Source organism: Schistocerca gregaria, chromosome 1 (assembly GCF_023897955.1).
Source record: "Schistocerca gregaria isolate iqSchGreg1 chromosome 1, iqSchGreg1.2, whole genome shotgun sequence".
NCBI lineage: Eukaryota > Metazoa > Arthropoda > Insecta > Orthoptera > Acrididae > Schistocerca > Schistocerca gregaria.
In genome coordinates, this window is record NC_064920.1 from 518,417,029 (window position 1) to 518,423,028 (window position 6,000).

Sequence of the window (6,000 nt, forward strand, 5' to 3'; positions counted from 1 at the left end):
GTTTCTGTATGTAATGGACTAAGAACTGGTCGTGGGCAGAAAATGTCCAACAAGTGAGAGAGGAATAATGTTGATTTTATTACTGACCGCCGCGTACAGACTTTGTTCAAAATCAGCATCGGAGACGTCGACGAGATGCTGTACACCGCCAGGTATGCTCCTGGTGGCCAAAATTGGAACTATTTTTCTCCGCCGTAAATCACTTCTGCATTAATACATTAGCATGTTTTGCTGCTGTATAACCATTTCAGTAGACACGACCCCCGTGAACAGCTGTACTTTCATTATAAAGAGCCTGTATATCTGCTCAAGAGGAGTCTGAATGCACAGTAAAGAAAGAAAGTCTCCAAACAACGATGGCCTGAGTGTCTCTGTATTTGAATATTGTATGTTAACTGGGAACCTAGACACGACGGAGAGGCTCCGTCCCCGCCGCAGCCACAGTGGTCCACAACCCCACGACGACTACTGCAGTCCACTTCACCCCTCCGCCGCCCCACACCGAGCCCAAGGTTCTTGTGTGGTTCGACCACCGGTGGACCCCCCCCCCCCCCCCCCCTCGCCAGGGAACGTCTCACACCAGACGAGTGTAACCCCTATGTTTGCGTGGTAGACTAATGGTGGTGTAAGCGTACGTGGAGAACTTGTTTGCGCAGCAGTCGCCGTCATAGCGTAGCTGAGGTGGAATAAGGGGAACCAGCTCACATTTTCCCGAGGCAGATGAATAACCGCCTAAATACTATCCACAGACTGGCCGGCTCACCGGACCGCGACACAAGTCCTCCGGGCGGATTTGTGCCGGGCACCAGGCGCTCCTTCCCGCTCCCGAAAGCCGTGCGTTAGGCCGCTCGGCTAACCGGGCGGGCGTTTCTGTAATTGCTGGGAGGAACTCCAAGTGTTGTTTGGACTGTAGGTCGGTGAAAAAATAGTTAGTCCAGGGACCAAATGAATTTACGTACCTGCAGGACACAGAATTTGCAGGTTCTAGTACAGTTAATAGTAAACCAAACATTAATTAGGAATTCTGACAGAATTAAAACTTTTTGGCAAGCTGACGTTTCTTTAGAATGGGGAAAGATGGGGTTAGTCTAACGAACTAAATTCAGTCTGAACAGATCTTGAAAGACAACAGTACCGACCGACTGTCGCGACATCCTCAGCGCATAGGCGTCACCGGAAGCGTATATGGAGGGACATTCGGTCTAACACCACACTCCCTGCCATTCTCAGTTTACGAGACAGGAATCGCTGACTCTCAACCAAGTAGCTCGTGAATTTGCCTCACAAGGGCTGAGTGCACCCCACTTACCAATTGCACTCAGCGGACCCAACCAATGTTAGCCAACGCCGATAGTCTTTTAACTCCGGTGATCTGAAGGGAATTTGTTTTACTATAACGACAGATCTGTTAGCTCAAGGGAAATGAAGGATTCTAATAAATGATTCAATTGGGAACATTGAGAATCCAAGACGGTCAGTTAAACATAAGGATTTGCCCAGGATGAAGTTTACAGCATAGAGAAAAAAGACGGAGACACATATACTTACTGTGGTAGGACACTGATTTTATGTCTGGTGTGAGGCACTTCAGCTTCTGCTGGAAGGTCGCTCAAGACTTCGGTTGTTAGAGTAAGCAATACTGGTCATGCAGAGTCATTTTATTTCTGAACGACATCTGAAGTCCATGCTGATCTGCATACAGCCTTCGCGCAAATATGGTCAGGAGTCACCTCTTACCAAAGCACATACCACGCACCACCTTTTAATAACAATAACACGTAAGCACCCAACTTCCTTCTCTCAAGATTCTGTTAGTTTCAAGGCAACAACTAAAACTCGTGAAAGTGGCCCTGAGACAACCATTAACAGAACAGGCAAAATGTTGTTTTCTTCCTCACATTAGAGAGTGATGGAAAGATATTACTTGTTCTGCTTCGCCGGCGGCTGTGGCCGAGCGGTTCTAGGTGCTTCAGTCGGTAACCGCCCTGCTGCTACGGTCGTAGGTTCGAATCCTGCCTCGTGCATGCATGTGTGTGATGTCCTTAGGTCAGTTAGGTTTAAGTAGTTCTAAGTCTAGGGGACTGATGACCTCAGATATTAAGTCTCATTGTTATTAGAGCGATTTGAACCATTTGTTCTGCTTCCAATATTTCCAGGTATGTTATTAAGAAACTCTGCGAAGTCTATCTGACATCAGTTTCTGAAAACGTGTTTGTGTTATTTTCTGGGTTCCCTCCGCTTCTTATGGATTCTTCGGAGTTCATTATCTTCCTTTTGCATGTTAATACGTACGTTTTGTTGGTTTTATTCCGCTGGATTCTATATGGACGTTCCTAAGTTCATGGTGCTGTATGCATATGTTACATATATGTGGCTATTGGTGTTACTGATTTACATCTACTGGTTTACTTCATAGGCTACTGTTACATATAAACAAAGAATTTGCCGCGCCAGATGTTCATCGGCAGTTGTTCGTCCGCGTGTATCATATATGCTACTTTTAATCCTGTGGATACATACTGACAGTACATGTTACTAACGTTTGCAACCCTGATTTACATCCAGTAAATTTCCTGGAATTATAAGAAACGTTGCTAATTTTTTCTTTGTTACTTTGGAGATATTGAAATTGAGGACTTTTACTTACACCAGTTACACATTCGCCATGCTAGTGTGGTGGTGAACTACAGTGATGTGACTGTGTATAGAAATATCAATGGAGCATGTGTTTCTAGGTTTTTGTGACTTCAACTCCGATTGTGCTGAACGTTTGTTTATAGTTTTTGATGCAGAGTTTACTCTAGCTGTTTGGTATTATATTATTAGTTTGTTTAGTTGTTGTTGGTGGTGCACTCCATATTTATAGAGGTTCCGGTTTGGGATATATCTGATGTCAATTGTTTTGCTGGTGAAATTCGTTGTACTCTTGGAACTCGTCGCGTACATTACATAATTAGACAATGTAATTATTGGAGTAAAAGATAAAAATATATTTAAAAAAAGAGAGAAGGAAAAAGATTAAGCAATGTAAGTTAGATGCCGAATTTTGTTTTGTATAGATAGCGATAGTATATTTTTATTATGTAATTTTATGATGTGATTTATCCACTTTTTAGTACCAAACCATGATTTTTATTGTCTGTACATTCGTATTTTTCTAACATGTCACGTACGTTTCCATACACAGGGACAAGAAGATGACGCTTTTAGCTTTGAAACCGGTGGCATGTTTTGAATAAACTACTTTGGGTTTCAATACAGCTGTTGGTTTCAGTTATCATGGGTATTTCTTGTTTAGCTGCTGCACCACTGTCCTCCATGGATTACGAAATGTATACAAGATGGTCGGAAACGGTCTGAAAAGCCAGCAGGGGCCTTGCAGGATAGGATATGTTGAGAAATAGTTGTTAAGAAAGAAATTCGATGCGTTGCGCCGTTTTCGAGTTAACTAGGATTGAATTTAGCCTGTCAGGCCGGTGAGTTTGCAAATTCAAGCGGCCCTCCAGAGATGGTGACTCCAAAAATGCTCTTCTTTTGGTTTCCTAAAACTGAAAAGGAGGGTGACACACAAAAATTGAACATGGGACGGCAGTAAGGATCGAGCCCGAGCCAAAAGCTGAGCAGTCTCGTGTGTCGTCAGCAACGCTATGAGAGCAACTGACACTAATCATATCTGGCGGGCCGTTTGAATGTGCTCGCAGAACGGCCTGATTGGCTAATTAACTGGGAAACGCCTCAACATATCGAATTTTCGTCTTAACAATTATTTCTCAGCATAGCCTACCCTGCAGCACCCTTACAAGCTTTACAGACTGTTTCTGACCGCTCTCTATTAATTCTGATATTAAGAATTTCTTTTTTTACGAGCTGAACGAAGTAACTTATTCTGCTTGAACAATGTTCTTAGCATGAGGCATATTTGAAGTGTTCATATATGAGTGAATTCGATAGTTACGAAATTGGGTATTTGTTCTGTAACCAGCTTAGTTATCGGGAGAATTGCAGCTGACCTCCAAGTGGTGAGGTGGTGCAGTGCTGAGACACTGGACTCGCATTCGGGAGGATTTCCCTTCAAGTCCCCGTACGGTCATCCAAATTTAGATTATCTACGATTTCCCTAAATCGTTTATGACAAATTCCGGAGTGGTTCCTTTGAAACAGGGCAACCGAATCATTCAATCTGAGCTTGTGCCCCATCTTTAATGGCCGTCGCAGACGGAATGTTAAATTCTAATCTTCCTTTCTTTCCTTTTTTCCTTCCTAGCTTAGTGCTGCCTGTGTAATTACCGCTGTATTGAATGGCCTTTAAAATAAAATCTTTCATCATTTCTTCCTCCGTGTGAGAGAGTTCAAAAGAGCTCCTGTGTAGATTGAGAATAAAAAAGATATAAACCATCTACAACAATCTTACTCTGGGAAAGACTAATTTTGCTTTGCGATGCGCTGAAGAAACCTGGGGAAAAGTATTTTACCGAATATTTGTCCCTGATGCTATCACGTCATACATAGAAAGAAGGATCCCTTATTGTATGATTATATGATAGCGGAAGAAGCACTGGTAGCAGTTACTTCTGTAAAATATCTGGGAGTATGCGTGCGAAACGATTTGAAGTGGAATGATCATATAAAATTAATTGTTGGTAAGGCGGGTACCAGGTTTAGATTCATTGGGAGAGTCCTTAGAAAATTTAGTCCATCAATAAAGGAGGTGGCTTACCAAACATTCGTTCGACCTATACTCGAGTATTGCTCATCAGTGTGGGATCCGTACCAGATCGGGTTGACGGAGGAGATAGAGAAGATCCAAAGAAGAGCGGCGCGTTTCGTCACAGGGTTATTTGGTAACCGTGATAGCGTTAAGTAGATGTTTAGCAAACTCAAGTGGCAGACTCTGCAAGAGAGGCGCTCTGCATTGCGGTGTAGCTTGCTCGCCAGGGTGCGTTTCTGGATGAGGTATCGTATATATTGTTTCCCCCTACTTATACCTCCCGAGGAGATCACGAATGTAAAATTAGAGAGATTCGAGCCCGCCCGGAGGCTTTCAGACAGTCGTTCTTCCCGCGAACCATACGCGACTGGAACAGAAAAGGGAGGTAATTACAGCGGGACGTAAAATGCCCTCCGCCATACACCGTTGGGTGGCTTGCGGAGTATAAATGTAGATGTAGATGTAGATGTCACATCGTTCCGGAACGTACATGGAAGAGGTGAGTAGATAATGGCGGTGTTGTGAGGTCGCCGCTAGAGAGGTACGGAGGTAAAAGAAAAGTGTGGGTCACTCTATTCGTCTTGTACGATGACTGTAATCCTCTGATTGCGATAATCTATGTTCATAACAATTTCTAAGGAAATCGTACTACTATAGGCAGTGGAAGGAGTTCCATAACAAACCTGACGGTGAACGTCGACTTACTTTCCGCAGGGAAGACGTTCCGCGCTGTGCAGCTGTGGGGCCAGTTCTGACACAACTGTTTCCTCCCGAGTCCGCGTTAGCAGATAACAGAGGCAGTCCGGGTGTCCTCAGGCGCACGTTGTCACGTGACCGGACACCTTAACGCTCAGCGAAAATCTAGGTCAAGTAGCAGCGGTCTATCCTAACACCTAGACTCGCTTAACTCGCCATGTAAGTATGAAGCTAACATGTAACTTGCTATCGACCATTGAAACGTCCCCTTAGAAAAATTTATGAATGACTGTGCTGATAAACCTCTTACGTTGTTATTTGCTTTTTATACAGCTGAGCAAAACTCAACGTACTCAGACATTACTCTCTTTACTTATTCTGATCAACACTAAACTGACACACAATATTTTTAGCGCAATGCAATCTGACTTTCAAAAATCCCTACAAAAGAATGGCCCTGACTAACAATAACCTATACCTTTCATGAATCACTTACCTCACAAAAATCTTCGTTACTCGAACTACTGCAATACAGAGAGCGCTAATGTTGCCAGCTAAATAAATGATTCTAACTACTGAAGTCACTAACTACTGAT

At 43.5% G+C, this 6,000-nt stretch overlaps 1 protein-coding gene across 2 annotated transcripts in view; it reads right to left on the minus strand.

The window, feature by feature from the left end:
- The window catches only part of LOC126354599 (myrosinase 1-like), a 148,301-nt gene extending 142,670 nt beyond the window's left edge, over nucleotides 1–5,631 (minus strand). The window contains exon 1 of one of the 2 annotated variants that reach the window (XM_050004354.1): nucleotides 5,414–5,631. The gene's annotated coding sequence lies outside the window, so the exon portion shown is untranslated. Of the gene's footprint in view, nucleotides 1–5,391 lie in introns of both variants that reach the window. The other variant, XM_050004363.1, reaches the window with a different exon arrangement.
- Between the last annotated feature and the right edge of the window lie 369 nt (nucleotides 5,632–6,000).